At 39.4% G+C, this 16,776-nt stretch overlaps 1 protein-coding gene across 5 annotated transcripts in view; it reads left to right on the plus strand.

Moving 5' to 3' along the window:
- Nucleotides 1–16,776, plus strand: part of RBPJ (recombination signal binding protein for immunoglobulin kappa J region) — a 154,358-nt gene that overhangs the window by 47,697 nt on the left and 89,885 nt on the right. The window contains exons 1-2 of one of the 5 annotated variants that reach the window (XM_037390748.1): nucleotides 10,168–10,409; nucleotides 12,432–12,779. The exons of 3 other annotated variants lie outside the window; for them this stretch is intronic. The gene's annotated coding sequence lies outside the window, so the exon portion shown is untranslated. Of the gene's footprint in view, nucleotides 1–10,167; nucleotides 10,410–12,431; nucleotides 12,780–16,776 lie in introns of those variants that run through there. One more of the 5 variants, XM_037390731.1, reaches the window with a different exon arrangement.

Raw genomic sequence — 16,776 nt, forward strand, 5'->3', positions numbered from 1 at the left:
AATGTAGACAAGGCACTTAGCGCTTTCAGGTCTCATTTACTTTTCCGAAGATGTGGGAGCTCAGTCCATTTCATATTCCAACTCTTGAGTAAAGGTAAAATTCTAGCCTTAGTGAAGGCAATGGCAAAGCTCCCCTGAATTCAGTGAGGCAAGATTAGCCTGATTGTGCTAATAAAGGACAGGTACTTCTTCACACAAGAGCAGTTTCACTGCAGCATTCGGTGTACCTGACAACAGAAGATGACCCTACAGCTGAAACATAGCATTGCCATGTGGGAGCAAGTTCTCATTGGAACTCTTTGTTTTTAATCTTGTAAACAAGGAGGTTTAATACCTGACAGTTTAGATTTGTAAACTCCCCTCACAATTTTTCCATAACTATAAAAAGAAATAATTTTGATGCCTGGTTTGTTGTTTGTTTTTTTTTATTAGTCAAATGACAACAGTATGCTTGGTTTCATAAAAGACTTACAAGTCAGTGTGCCCACAGAAATATTAGTCTGCCAAATAAACATAACAAAAGCAGGTTTAATGGAAGACAGAATAAAAGAGCTGCTCCAGATTTCTTAACTAATTTTGATGCTGAGTTTCCAGTTACCGTGTTTGCTGGACTTTTGTGGGTCAATTGTCTTTGGGAAGGTGAAGTACATTTGAGAGAATTTATACAGAAACATATCCTGCATGGTCTTGCTCTGTGTGTGCGTGTCATTTATTTTACTTGTTGTCCATTGAAGCTAATGAGCCTATTCACAAGAGTAAACATAAGATGATAAAAGTTTCCCCATTCAGACCCTAACTCACATCTCAAGATGTGTGACCAAATGTCGGACATTCCACTCAGAAGACCAGATGAGCTCATCGCAGATAACTCACTGTGTTTCCATCTGGTTCAGATTTGAAGAAAAGTATTTAGCTGGAAGAAGAAAAATACATTTTGTATCATTTTAATGCTGAACAGATTTAGTGACATACTTGCTTATTTAATCTACAGCACTGGAGAGTCTAATGAACTGAGTAAGATACATATCTTGGCTCCAGTTCTGTTCTAAAATATACCAGAGAAGCCCCAACTGACTTAAATGGAATAGCATCTTTGCTAATGAGTGCAAAATGTATTCCAACGAAAAAAAGTGTACAAGCATGGTATGAACGTAAGTATTTCAAACTATTGGAAATTACTTAACAGTTCATCTGCATTTATATCTTGTATGTGTTTTTTTAGAGGAACAATACTGTTTAGCCAATAAAATAGTCTGGAATTTTTTCAGCTAAAGAATTTAAGCATGTAACTCCCACTCCCAATAGCTGGAGAAATAATAGGTACGTGAATCTTCCAAAATCTGATGGAAGGGTGAAATCCAGTGTTAGGCTGCACGTCACACACTGCCATTGTGGGTGCCAGAAAGGTTACTTTTGATATAATACAGCCTGGGCCTGGGGGATGCCAAGCACCTATTAAAGAGTTCATGGCCATCTGCTACATTGGAAAATGGGTTTCCTCAGGATGGTCCAAATATGCTTCCTTTCTGTTGTACTGAAAACACAGAGGGAAAATCCACATAAAAAACAGGTCTCCACGTAACTCTACTTCTATAGGGCAATTTGCAGCTGCTGGTGACCTTATTGGGAGAAACCACCATGCAGCAGCAAATGCCATAATCCTCCTTAACCTGGCATTGCCATTAGAATAAAAACTCTTCTTCTGTCTGTCTCCAGCTGCTCATTCATTCCCAGTTCTGCTCCATCCTTTTTTCCTGTCACACATGCTTGGGGGACCTCATGGTGAATAGGATCAAGGGAGAAGCTCAGCTAAAGCTATCCTGTTATTTGTGCAGGAAGGGACCATATAGACAAGAGATGAAGGTGGGAAAGAGAAATATAAACTGCATAAAGAGTGAGATCTATATTTTCAGTGGCAGTTCCATTTTATGCTGGTTAAAGTATGTCACAGTATACTTGAGGGAACATTTCCAGCTTTCGGAGGTGAACGGGCTACTCTGCCAGTTCAACTACAATAAGAACACATTTTATTGTCTCTGGCCCAAGTTTCACCTATAGCTCAGTTGTTTGCAATATTTTTTTTCCATGATAAGTAACGCATATGAAACCCTACAAGTAATACTGCAGAGAAACACAAGAGTTTAGAAAGAAGTGAGTCTAATTCATGTTTACGAGTTGGGTTTGTTTTACAGTTCAGTTTTCTTAAATGTTGTGCTGTCAATTTATTTTTCTACAGCTGTGTTGTCAAGGTTGTGGGATAAAAGACCTGATTCTTAAGTGTCAAGACTGTTTTCAGCACAACTGATGAGAGAAAAAATTAGAGGGCTGCTTCTCAAAAAAGATTATACAATAATGAATTGTACAGAGAACGTTATTTGGGCACTCAGCTATAAAACATGAAGAGTCTTCTGACAAATCTTTTTTTGTCAGAAAAATGTCATTTTGTTGCAGTATTCAAACACTGAAATGTCAGTTCAACAAAATTTGGCAAAATAGCTTCTCCAGATGATACATGGAGGGAAGGAGAGAATACAGTAAGAGAAAGCCTTGGCTTTTTCCCAGGTGTGGAAAATCAACTTTCCAACCCCAATCTGGCTGGTGAAAGCTCTCCAGAGGGCTCTCACCCTTTCCTGGGGAGTGCAGCCACTATGAACCTTCTCTGGGGGCTTTGTCACAGAGTTGTGCTTTGTTACCAGTGGAAAGGTTGCGGATTGTATTCACATGCATACAGAAATGAATTTTGAAACTAGATGCAGTTTAATGAAACAGAATTCCAATTTTCCAGTCACCCTTCCTGGCTATGCTTTGTCATTAGCTGAACTCATTGAAAAAGGAAGTAAAAAGTAGGATTCTCTAAAAAGAAAAAGACTCAAGGGAACATATTTGAAACAGGTATAAATGCCAAATTTCCATTGCCATAAAATGATTAAGAAGAAGTTAGTGGCTGAGAGGTTCTGTCCCCTTCATCATGGGCAATCAGAAGGTGGGAAATTTTCTTACACAGGTGCCAGAGAATTTAACTGCCTTTCTAAATACGATACTAAGGCTGGAGCGTGCATTGTGCCACATGCACTGATTACAGCCATGGCACAAACAGGCAGTCAATAAAGAATGCAGAAGCAGAGGAGGCACATTTGCTCTGAGTTCTTTTCAATTAAACAATTGGGGATAGAGATTCACAGGTGTTAACATGATCTTTTATGGCGTGCTGACAGTCACTGTTAATCACTTGGACATTTTTAGAGATGTGGGCAAAGAAGGAAAGGGAGTTAACCCTCCTTTTTACCTTTCCATTTAGCAAGTTCTTGTCATGATTCCTCTGCTCACTTGTTCTGAATCTTTTACGGTGTTAACTGTTCATTTGGTAGAACAGAGAAAAGGTGATTCTGTTATGCTTAATTAAAACTGACTCCTGGTTTCTTCAGGACAACACAAGACCAAAAAAAAAAAACAACCCCAAACTTAAGAGGAGAGGGAGAACAGGACAGCAAAACAGCACAAGAGTCCTTTTCTCATTCTATTCCTTCCAAGCTTGCTGCTAAAGAAAAACAAAACAAAACAAAAAAAAAAGTAGCAGAAAGCCTTATCAGCCACTCTGAGACCTGGCAAATTTACACTAGTTGTTGGGCTGTCAAAGGCAGCGTTCTTGGTATCTTGCTGGTTGCAGGATTGCAGCAGTGTTGCAAAGGAAAGAGTTTAGGACAGACTAACTAAACAGATGGCAAGAACAGAGAAAGATTAACTGAACTGGAGAAGGAAAAGCAGATAGCAGGGAGAGGCTGGGAACAGGAACCTGAGCCTCATATGCTGGATATCATTCAGAAGTTAACAGAAGCTAGTACAAGTGGAGTTATCTTTTGGATCCTTCCCATCAACTGTCTGCCCACATCATCTCAGCATTAGGAGAATTAAGGTCCAACAATGCCATAAAGAACCCTCAGGTCCCAGCAGGCAGTGGGCATTTTGTGCCATGAATGTAAATCTCACTCCTTTTAGCCCTTTTGACATCAAATGATGGACACAAAAGGGCAATAAGGAAATAAGGATTATCCTTTTGTTGCTTGCCAAGTAAGCCAAATCACCTGCTCATCAGTTTTGGGCCATTCCTGTCATTTCTCAGATGTCATCTCACCCAGCACTTCATTCAGCAAGCATTTTTCTCTGAACCTCTTAAGCCTTTTTGTTTATAATCTTTCCTGACTTTATAAACTCTTCTATATGACAGGCAGAGGGAGACTTTTGTTGTTTGGACGTTGGTGTGTCCATGCAACTTATTTTGTTAGTTTTGGATTAGTGGTTTTGGTCCAGTGACTTAGCAACTCTTAGTTTCCTTTAAAAATAAATAAACTACTATTTTACAAGGATATTTTTGTCTTCTAAAAAATCTGATATTGTCTGCTATCAGAAAGGGCCACCGAACACTGATACACCAGCAGTCCTAGGGCTTCAGGGACAGTGAATTGCCAGTTTCTAAAGGTGTATTCCTCTCACAAACATGCCTTGGCAAAATATCTTGAAAGCATCTGATGGAAATCTCTGTAGAAATGTCATTGTGCTATGTGCTGTCTCCTTAAAAATTCATAATTAACAGAAATAACTTAAGGAGATATTCAGACAGTAGTCTCAACAGCGTCAGTTATAAGCTGCTAGCTATGCCCTAGGCAGTGTACCTAGTATTCACAAAAGTGATCATGCAGTAGCACGGGGTTCAGCCTGGGCAACTTGGAACCCTGGCTAACAGCCACGCCGTTGGGTCCTCAGCCTTCACGTTGGCCTTGCTCTCTGAAGGAAAGCTAGCACAGGCACACCAAGTCTTGCAGCAACCTTTTCTTGCTACTGTCCTGTACAAAGGGAGTAAGAAATGAGAACATTATGTAAAGAACACTGCATGGGCCGCTAAGCAAAAATTGTTCTACAGTTGGAAAAATGTCATCATCAGATTTCCTCTTTTTGCTTCTGTAAATTGCAGCACTAGGAGAAGGGGGGCAGGGAGAAGGAGGGAAGTGGGCTTATGGCCAGATTTTTATTAGCCATTTAAATGGTAGTCCAAACATAGACTAGAAAGTTTTCTGTTAAGAAATTATTTTTTTCAAAGTTTTCTCAAATTCTTCAAAGTTCAATGCTGGTCTTTATTACACTGTTTGCCTCAGTAACACAATCAACTCTCAAATAGAAACAGTCACCCTCTGGTGCATATTACTTCTTCGTGGTGCAAGGGACTACCCTGTTACAAATGACATTTCACTCCAAGAGGCAGAAAACTAGTATTTTTCAAGCTGCATGTTTTTTAGTTTATCTGATGTTCCATGTAGCCGATGGAGAAGCTACCATAACAAATGGCCAAAAGAAAGATAAAATACAGAGATGGAAGGAAAAGCCAGTGGTCCTTTCATATTTAGTTTTACGTGCTAGAACTTCGACCATTCGAGTTCCTGTGATCCTAAGTCATGCCTGTGTTCTCCGAGATATGCTGGCATCCCTTCCAGCTCTGCTTCTGTGCATCGTTCTCCAGTTCAGTTACTCATATTAAATCACATTTCAAAAACCTGCTTTTTTCCTCTACTGAGTGCTACCATGTGTACCAGTAGTAAAATATACTTAGTATGGCTGCAATGCCATGAGGTGGGTCTCATGACCAGAATGTGAGCATCTGTGGCAGCAGCATGGTCTGGGCAGGTGGAGTGGGGTGAGGAGGTGCTGCAGGTTGCAGCAGGCACAGCCTTGTTCGCTAGTGCCAAAGCGGTCTGGGGAGCACCAAGCCTTTTACCTACGCATGTGGTTCGCATCTGTAAAATTCTGAAAAAGGAACCAGTGGCTACCTTTTACAGAGCACCTGGTCATTTTATGCAGCTGCCTGGGACATCTATTTGGTAGTATTGAGAAGAAGAAAAAAAATCTTGTGTGCCTTCAATTTTCAGTCTCTAAAGAGTCTAAAAATAAGAACCAACCTTTAATACAGAAAGCCTTGCACCCAGGGGGAGAATGACTTAAAATAGGAGCTCAGTCTAACAGAGGAAGATGAGTGCTTTATGATCTTGTTACCTTATGCGATCAGAGTATGACATCCAAAAATTAAAGGAAAAGAGTAAGCCAGTTCTCTAAAGCCTAAAGCAGTTTTAGGCATAGTTACTTAGGAACAGAAACTTAACATAAGAACCATTAATGAAAACTGGGAACTGTTCGAGGATCTGCTGCTGCTTTGTCCATGCACAGCATAAAGGAGAAGTAAATGGAAACAAGACTAAGTCACAAGTCAACACATACAGCTGATATATGGCAGTCAAAGAATGAATGGACTGTTTAGAGACAATTCTGTCTTGTGTTCACAGTGGAGCAGGAATATACATTCTCTTGGCTGGACAGCAAATAGTGTCACACTGTGCCATTAGCTACCTCCTGCACGACTGCATAAATGCCTTCAGCACGGCATGCCACTCACTGGAACTGCAGCCCAAGTCTGACACGTGCTGAGTGTATGGGAGGAAATAACTGAAAACTGAATTTCAATTCAACAGGCCTGATTAGGCATATTTAGTGCCCTGTCACTGCAAGATACCTACCTACATATCTAACTAGCTAGATCACTTACCACCTTTCTGCTCTCTTTTCTTTCACCAGTATAGGTGAAATGGGAGGAAAGCAAGGGAGAAAACCAGAAAAAAACCGAGAACCCAAAAACTGTTGCAGAAGGGAGATTATTTTGAAATGTTTTCTATGAAAATATTAACATTTTTCCCTGGCTCTACTGACTGCATGAAACAGACCTGCTATGTTCTGGTGCTTCCAACACCATTCAGGTTGCAGCCAAGGGGAAGGTTTTGGTGGCTTTTTTCGCTTGTGTGTTTTTTGACAGGATTGTTCAGTCTTCATCTTTTTATTTCCATTAGAACTTCACACAGAGCAAACCTTAATATTTCCAAGCATCTCCTTAGTAACTTAACACTTAAAATAGAAAAATCTCAACACTGACTTCATTGCTTGCTCTCTGCCCTCCAAAATTCCCGATGATACAGAGGATTCTAAGAAAAGGAAGTGGGATGTGCAGGCATGGTCCAAGGGAGGGAGCAGCTCCATGAAGACCTCAATCCAGGAAAGAGGCTGAGCAAATGAAGGTCCAGCAGAGGAACTGTCTCTCAGCTGCATGCTGTTGTGAATACTTTTTCTCTGGTTGCAACAAAGCTCTAATAACAGTACTATTTAACTTCCACTTTTTGTGTTTTCTTTGGAGAGAAAAACAGCCAAAAGGAAATTCTTTTGCCTATGGCCAAGTAATGTTATTCAAATTCCTGTGTTAGCTGGGGGTTGCTAAAATCCCTTTGGAATCTCCCTTGTGCAGTGTTTCTGTACAAACACAGCATGGCACTATGTTAAATCACCACGGTTGCATGATCTCTGCAATCCATGACATAAGGAAAATAGATTGATCATATGGACTAAATCACAATGGGTAGGAAAGATGAACACAGAATGTATCTTTTCTAATTAGGAAATTTTGCTGTCTCAGGTACTCAAAAGGTGAAGTTAATTCATGTAAACATTTTACATCCAGGCAGACTTAAAAACGCATCAGCACAGAATATTTTAAAGTTGTGGCTTCCTATGGGAAATTCAGTAAATTTTATGGCAAAACACTGAAGCCAATAGGATTTTCCTCTGTAGAATCAGAGTAAAACAAAACAGCCCCCATCTCTTCCCTTGACTATTGACGACAGGCACCAGAGCTCTGCAAAGGAAAACAGAAAATGAGCTCTAATGAATTTTTAAGTGAGCTTGCCAAGTTACAAAACTGTCTTCATTTAAGTCTCTTCTAAGAATTTTTCCAAGGTATTCGCAGAAAATAAATTGCTTATGAAAACAGCAGTATAACTTCAGTGGAACCATTGACATACTCAGGAGCCCAAGTCAAAGCTTTTTCATGTGAGTGAGAGTCTCCATAGCCATTGACAGAACAGCACATGTTTTATCAGTTTGGGGTTAGTTTGGCAAACAGATGTGGGTACAGTTGCTTACTCTGCCCTCTGGAAGTCTTCAGTACTTTTAGGATGATCCATTCTTTTCCTTTGGGTACCTTTCCATGCAATGATGACCAAGCCAACTCTGAAACTTTTCAAATCGAGATAATTTCTAAAGCCAAGTTTCAGATACTAAAAGATAGTCCCTGAATAAGCAATCCTGGTTTCTGGAAGCAGGACAATCTGATTAGCAAGGCACAGGTTGCTTTCCTGCAGGGCTGAGTATCCAAGCAAGCATGGCTGTTGTTTACCTAGTGCCTGCTTTGCTACTACATGATTACTTTGGGTAGATTGAAGTGTCCCTGCACTGGGCAGCCCAAGTTATAACCATGGGGTCTCAGTTATTTGGGTGTAAAATGACAGCAGTAATAGCCTCCTCCTGCCTTGCACACACATAAAGGGGAAAATGTTAGAAGACAAACAAGACGTGGGTGTTCTTGTAAAGAGTACTAGACCTGTCTAGTATCTCAGATCTCTCTGACAACTTTGTGAATTTTGAACCTGAGCAATGCCAACTGGCAATGTGATTTCATGATTTTATCCACAGTCCTGCTTTTACCTTGTTTCCCTCCTACTAGTCACATCCATGTTTGGAGAATGCAGTAGTCCAGAGGCATGGTGAGAAGTGGGAGAGACTGTTATCACAGAGCTGATGCTGGGGCTCTGCAAGTTACAGAAGGGCTCAAATGCAGTGGAAAGCTGGCTGGGTCAGAAGCTTTCAAGCCACTTCCTTTTTCTGCTGCCACCACAGCAGGATGTGAGATGGGAGGCACCCTATATTAAGACCTATCCTGAAACTCAGATGATTCTCCCTTGACCACTTAAAAAGTTTCTATTGGTAGATCATACTGGCAGTGCCACTCACAGTAGTCACACTAGATGGAAGTCATTGAGTAGCCTGCTCAGTTAGAAGATTGGATATACACAATGACTGTTTTTGTGTATGAACAAAGAAATATGCTGTCCTGCAAGGTAAAGAGAAAGAAGCTTCCTGATGTTAAAAGTGCAGGCAAACCTCCTCTCTGTATCCTCTCTCCCTTTGCGTGGGTAAGATGTTTCACACATAATATATGTTCCACATGTTACTGACTCATTTTCCTTCTCTTACTAAGACACTTTTAAAGCAAAATTTCAGTGTTTAAAAGCAAGTCCCTGCCCTTTTATATTTAGCAAAAGTAAACAACTTCTCTAAAATCTGTCTAAATTACTCTGCAGGGGGGCTTGTAGAGGTTATATCATGGATCTCACAGTCATAGTGAAAGAGGAATATGACCTGCTCCATATATGAACCGGGAAGTCTACTCTTTTATGTAGAGTTAGTGAATTTCAGATGAAAGATCTGAATAACTTCCTTTTTCCACTTCAAGCTAAAAATAACAGAACCCAGCTCAAAAAACAGAGGGATGGGGATAAAGTAGGAGACTGTCGGTCCTGTGGCTCAGGAGCTCGATGTGCTGCCAGAACGTCACATGCTGATACTGTAAACCAGACCCAACGGAAGTCTTGCAAGTGCTTATCATACTATTCAAACATACTCTTAAACCTTTCTGCACTATTACTCTGCCTCTGTCCCAGTTTGTATTAGCTCTTGTAGCAATCATTTTCCAGAAAAGAGGACTTGATATAAGAATTGTTCATTGAATGATCTCTGCCTGGTGCTATAAGGAAGCAGAACTGTATTATTTTTATTAAACTTAGTTACATTTTGCCTACCCTTCATGCCTAGTTTTGAGAGATCTCATATTGGAAGGTGAAGAGACTGTTTATAATCTGTATTTCTAGCTATATTCTCTCTGGGAGCCATATGGCTACAGTTTTGGGCTGCTAAACAGAGTCCAAATGTCTCTCTGGGTATATTTAAATTGTACAGCAGGTACATGCTGTAAAACACCTCAAGGTGGCTGTTTTTTAGTTGTTTGCTTCAAGCATGTGGCTGAAGTGTGTGTCTGCTCCCATCCACCCACAAGTCCCTCCCAGGAGCTGGTGGGGAGCCAGTAAGCATCTGAATCTCACTGAACTGCGAGCTGGCATGTGGGTGTGTGGGTCAACATGCCTTTTGCACGGCTGGGGAACGAACGTCTCATTTTTGTGGGCCTTTGATAAGGATCTCAAAGATGACTGATAATCTCATTGATTATTCCCTGCCTCTTATCAGGAGGGTGGAGCTAAGTGGTGGAATTCTGTATGTAAGACACCAACCCGAGAAGACAAGCAATTGAGTTGGCTAAGAGTTTCTGTAGCTGCATTGCTTCAACACCTTCTAGAATAGTGCAGTTCTTGTTTTTACCATTCAAGAATGATCTCAACATGTTGGAGACAACTCAAAGAGGGTCCACAACACTGGTTAAAGGACTGGGGGACATACAAAGACTCAAAGGAGCTCAACCCATGTATTAGGTAGGTGATAAAGTTAGGGAAGAGTCTGCAAGTCGTGCTCATTGAGCAAGAAACAATTGGATGATAAGGGGCTTTCCAATCCAATAGACAAAAGTACAAGACCTAGAGGATGTGATCTGAGGCTTCCCCTAAAAGCGCAGCAGGAAAGAAAGTCTTCCTCAACAGCTCCACTTTGGTCTAACTAGATGGTTGTGGAGGGAACTGTTCCTTCTGCTGAATCCAGTGCAGGCGCTGCCTCCAGCAAGACAAGCTGTGGCCATGGCCCTGATTTGGCCTCAGTGGTGATGACACTACTGCATCAACTACACTGTGCATTAAAGAAGCCAAGCAAGCTGACAGGTCACCTGTGAATTGTTGAGGGATTCTTATGAAGTATGGATTGATTTTAGTATCACGGACTGGGCCTGGTAAAGCAGACTTTCTAACATGTATTAAGATTTAGAAGACAGGGGCAAGAGAAGTAAGAACTAAAAAGGGAAACAAATTTCATTTTGGCTCTTGGGGAAAGAAAATTTTTTTCCCACAGATGTCTGACAAATTCTGGAGCAATAAGGAAATAATTTCTGCTCTCATCACAATTCAGAAGCACCACTTCAGGTAAAAGAGAGTTAGAGAATTTCAGATCTCTAGGCAAACTTTAGAGTAAAATGCTAAATAATTTTCTATTACATAGCACTTCAAACTGATAAGACATACTGCCATCAAAGTAGCATAGATCAAAACTCAGACAGCGGACTCACAATGACTGGAGGAAGTGCTGGACTTATAAAACTGGCTGAATTTTTTTTTGTAAAATAAAAAGGGTTACTTGTAGAAAATTTTCTCGTCTTGAAATTATTACATTAAAAACTTACATTTAACTGAGTGTACACTGGAAAAGATTTCTAGAATAATGAAAGAACTTGCAGAGAATGGAAAAAGTTATCACAAAATCTTTAAAGGAACTCTAACACCATCTCTACTGATGCATCACTTCACTCTGGTTGTCCTAATGTAGGGTAAAGCAGGCTTTAATAATAAATCATATTCTTCATATCAAAGGAAAACTAAGCAAAACCAAATGCAGAATATTTATTGCCATTGCATTTTCTCCATTGGTTTATGGAAGAGTAACATTTAACTGGTCAAATTCCAACCCCTAATTAAATCCCACCTGAAATCCACCTCTTGCCTAAACTGACTGACCTGTTCATACCTCAGTGCTATCTGTGTTCCTTTACTGAATAAACTGATACTGATGTGCAGCTGGAATGTTTTTTTGCTTGTAAAACACTTTTGAATTCTTTAAGGAAAAAGTTGCACAATGAAAATTATAAAAGCAGCTACACATACAGTGCAAAAATTCCTCAGATTTAGTTTGATGCAAATCTAGCTTATTAAAATAGTCACAAGTAACTATTCCATTGTATCATCATGATAGTGGGGAAAAAGATAACATATATGAAATTAATGTCATTTCATAGGTTATTGTAAGTGCAATAGTTTACTTTAAATTCAAGACCCTTAAACTGTTATGGATTAACATCTTTAACATAAACTTAATCTTTATAATGTGATTCATAACCCATTTTTGTAAGCAATGATTTCCAACAGTAAAAAACTTGAAACAGCACACTTCTTTCTAAAAATAAACTTGATGCTTAAATGAAAGTGAAGACATTTAATAAAGGACAGTTAATTGGACAAGTTTTTTATATATATATCTTAAAAAAGTATATATTACGTTGTACATCCTTAGTAGTGGGGGCTATTTTGTCTCCTTTGTATTGCCTTAAGAAATAATTAATTTGAATAGGAAAAATTAAGAAAATATCCTTGGTACTGAGTAGGAGGGAGTAAAGAGACAATTCCCAGACATCACAGATAATTGTAATTTTTCATATATCCATATATAAAATCAAGGGCCAAAAGTAATGACCAGAGAGGATCACAAACAATGTACTTAGGCATTATTAGAGGAAAATTAGAAATAATGCAGAAAATCTAGAAGTGTTTAGTAAGTGATTTTGTTCTTTTCTACAGGAGGAGGAATGCAATACTACATTCACATAATCTGTTGATGAAATACTTTCCACTACAGCAGTTTTCAAGGCTTCTCTATCCAACATATAGAAGTGGGAGTTTTTGCTGCTCATTTATCCCACCTGTCTTGGACTCCTCTCTCAGGACAGACTAAACCACTTTCTCAAAAGTGCCTAAAGACAGATGAATTCCATCCTCTGGGTCAAGGAACATGAATTTGTGTTGTAAAGTGATGTCCCTCATCAGGCATAATAAAAAAACTGAAAAGGCAAGTCAGCCACAGGATGCAATCAGAGGAACAAAGGGACCTGAATGCAAAAAGAGACAAGTAATCTCAGAATGAATCAGGTGAGGGTAGTTCTTTTTTAAAATGGGAATATATTAATGCTATTTGTCAAGAATATTGGTAAGATGTTATCTGGAAACTGTTCATTCATGTTTGAGAATTCAGACTTGTGCATGAGTAGAGCAGGCACCTGGACAAAATGGGGTAAATTGCTGTTGTAGAGCAGGCATGAAGGAGCTTGTCTTGTTTATCATAGCAAAAGAAAGGCTGGGATGCGATATGATTGCTTTCTGGAAATACATCAGAGGGCTGAGCACCACAAGAGGAGAAAGATATGTGAACTAACAGCATATACAGGAAATGGAAGATCGGTAGGTAGATAGATGTATAGATAGATAGATAGTCACATTCAAAGTGGCTCTTCCCTGTAGCAGTCATATCAGAGGCTCAAACAGTTGGAAGCTGAAATGAGAGACATTCAGATCAAAATGAGATGAAAATTTTAGTTGTGATGGTAATTGTAGCAACTTATCAGTTTGTAGTAGATTCTCTCTCATTGGAAACTTTGAAATGAAAATGGTACATTTTCTCTGAAATATATCTTTTTGTTCATTCACAGTAATGCTCTTGAATCAGGAACTGGATCATGGAAATCACACGGCTCTTATTTTGTTTTGTGTCGATTGGACAATTACCATAAATGCCTAAAATCTTGTTGCTATCACTCTACTTACTTACTTATACAGCTCCTTTTAAATTGGAAGAAAAGTGCAAATGAGAGTCAAAGGAAATAAAAATTGGGTCCTATTCTTTAGCACTTCTGAAAAACAAAAATCCATTGTTTTATATGTCTTTAATCTGTCTTCTTGAATGGTTTTATTTCATACATGGTGATAGCTCAGCAGAAGGCTGTTGTTAGCTCACAATAATAGATAGCCTCTAGGTTAACTTCTGGAAGTAACTCTGGAAACTAATTTTCAGGCAAAGCTCCAAGAAAAAGAGGCACATGTTGAGGAACTGACATAACTTTTTAACACCACGACCAGCATATTTCTTCAGGCAAACCCAGCCAAAAGAAGTTGCCAAAATCAATATTGATCTAGTTCTTCATCCAATCAACAAATGCCATTGTTTATAAGATATAACTTTTCTTGGTTAAAGTTCAAAGCTAAACGCCAAGGTTTTTCAAAACTATTAAAATGAGACGATGTAGGTTTCCAGAAATTCTGGCTTGCTCTCAGACTCAGTGGGTATTCTGAGCCATCAGAAATTATCCAAAGAACCTCCGCAGTTTTTATATAGAACCTAATGGTGAAATAACAGCAAAGAGAACGTGAGTGCATGCACACAGGCCTGTGTGTGTAATATATGTACACAAAAAGGTACTTCACAAATCTTATATAAAAAAATGGCACTTCAGATTTTTCTGAACCACTGAAATTCAGTTTGAGACTAAGAAAAGAGAATTATGCAGTATGATGAAACGAAATTTACAGGATCTCCTGTATACTGACAAATGTCTGCTCTTCCAATCCAGCAAAATAAAAATTGTGTTGGGTTCAAAATTCCATGAGCTTGGGTTTTCTAATTGTAAATCCATTGAATCATTGCATAGGTGTGAGATTGATTTAAACTTTTACTTAAGATGTTTCTTTAACAGAACCTGTCAAATATTCCTGAATTTTCCATGGTAATAGTATGTCCAGAACTACACAAACTCAGAAGAGGACAAACAAAATGTTCATCTGTTTTAGGAAGAGATTTTCACAATTCCAGGCAAGGATTATATTCCAGAATCTGGGCTTCATTTTGTGCGACATCCTATAGGAGCCTTTGATAACATGTAGGCAAGTAGGCCATATGGCAAAACCCCAAGCTTTCAACTAATCTTCAGCAACTTCAGTAAGTGGGATCTGCACTTTTCAAAGGTTTTGGGTAATAATCTGTGTTCTAAATAGCACTGTAAAGGTGTTCTTTAAATATTACTGCATACTGCTATCTAGATTTGGCAGGCCATTTAGGGAATGACGAAGCCTCTTGCTTAGATACTTAATGGTAAAATTTGGTTTATTTTCATAACTTCTACATTCCTGGAGCTATAGTCTAGACTGATTTTTAATAGGCTTATATGGTACTCTGAGGCTGCTGCTTTGTTTTTTCTTAGATTTAGGATTTTTGGTTTCCTAGCTTGAGGGTGAAGTGATTGGAACTGATTATAATTTCCAGTGTTAATTCCTAAAATACCCTGTATGTGTCTATTTAATAAGAAATCTGGTTATTTATTGCGCTGAGTAGAGATAGTGCTGCCTTCTCACCTTTACCATTTCATTGGCCCAAGACAGTCTCTAAAGCATCACAGCAGTTTGTCTGTACCTCTGCACACCTAAAGTTTCTGTCTTGTGACACAATAGACAGCAGTAGCTTAAATTCCCCCTTACTCAGTGGGTTACATGGTAACCCTGGATGCGACAGGGGACGGTGCCATTTTCTTACTGTCTTCTTAAAACTCAGAGGTATGCCTCTGATTGTGACAAAATGAATGCTAATTGTATTAGATTCACTTAGCTTTCTGAAGTACTGTCCCTAAAAAATAATGTGGTGCATTATATAGTCACCATGGTATCTAGTAATCAGACTATAAAATTAAAAACCTAGCATATTACAGAGGGGGCATTTGTCCAAAAATACAAAAAGGGTATTGCCTTTGTACTGAGAGGCCTTCAGGTCTTTTTCTATGCAGAAAAAAATAAGAATTTGTGCTGTTTACTGATGAACACTTGTAGAGGATAGATCTAGTTCTTCCAGAAATTGTGCATTATTGTGGTCTCAAGCTATGCCATGCTTTAACTTTTGGGTTTCATAGTTCTAGCATAGACTGTGTGGTAGGACATACATTTCATCCAGCTGTTGTCACAATTTAGAAAAAAAAAACCCAACCCCAAAACATTTTCTCAAAGAAAACTCCTTGCCTGTGGGTGCTGGGTTATTATCAAACTTTTAAGTGTAACTTCAAAATGGGCATCCCACTGAGATGTTAGTAGGCAAAGAAATACCTACTTACCCCTAGTCTTCACTTACAGGTCAGTCATCTTTATTAGGAGTAACTTGTTCTGGGTTTAGGGCAAGCAAAGGTAAAGACCTCTTCCTCCACCCTGCCAGCAGAGCCAGCCCTCTGTCCAGCAACGTAGGTACTTCCCATCAACCTCATCCCAGAACTCTGCCCAATTCCACAAAACGAGGGGTAGGGTATAGCACCAGAAAAAGCTCCCAGCAGCACTTCGGATACACCACCTCCAAGTATTCCGTGGGGAACGGACAGATGGGAATGCAAGCTCCTACTTTGAACTGGTCAGAAGGGGCATTTCACAGAAGGAGAGGGCTCTTATGGCCAAGGTGGTTGATGGTGGACAATCCAGTTTTCTGCTGTGGTTAAGTATGCTGCCTTGCAGACTGAATGGTTTGCACTGTGGTGGCCTCATCTGAAAGTTTCACACCCATGAAAGTGGTGAGGAGATGCTGCTGTCGTCTTTCAGCCCTTACAATTGTAAGGTGCTATAAGCCTGTTGGGCCTGTGGGACCTGGGAAGCAGCGGTGGACTGGGTACATACCAGAGTGTGGCTACACTCACCAGGCGAGGAGTTTTACATTTATCTGCTTATAATCTATTATGAGTTTTGTCTACATGTTTTTATTTGATTCAGGGCTTTTTAAAGGGTTCCTACATTAACTGCTTCATTGTGATGAATTTCACTGTGATTTATAAGACTGCATTGGGTTCATTTGTTCAGCACTTTAGGATCAACTGTGTCTGTACAGGAAAACCAGAAAACCCTACCGTCCTCAGCCTTTGCTTTTTAAAAAATCTTTCTGGATCTTGCTTAGAAGTAGGTGTACTGTTCACATTTTTTCTCCTCTCAGATACAGAAGGCCATTCTGGACTGGACATCCAATGACATATTTTGTTTTCAGGAAGATGTTTAAAAATATTTGAAATCTACTGCCAGTAAATATTCATAATATTCCCTGCAGAAAAGCTTGTTCCCAGAAGTTGCCACAGGT

The sequence above is a fragment of the Falco rusticolus genome, chromosome 1 (genome assembly GCF_015220075.1).
Source record: "Falco rusticolus isolate bFalRus1 chromosome 1, bFalRus1.pri, whole genome shotgun sequence".
NCBI classification, from domain to species: Eukaryota; Metazoa; Chordata; class Aves; order Falconiformes; family Falconidae; genus Falco; species Falco rusticolus.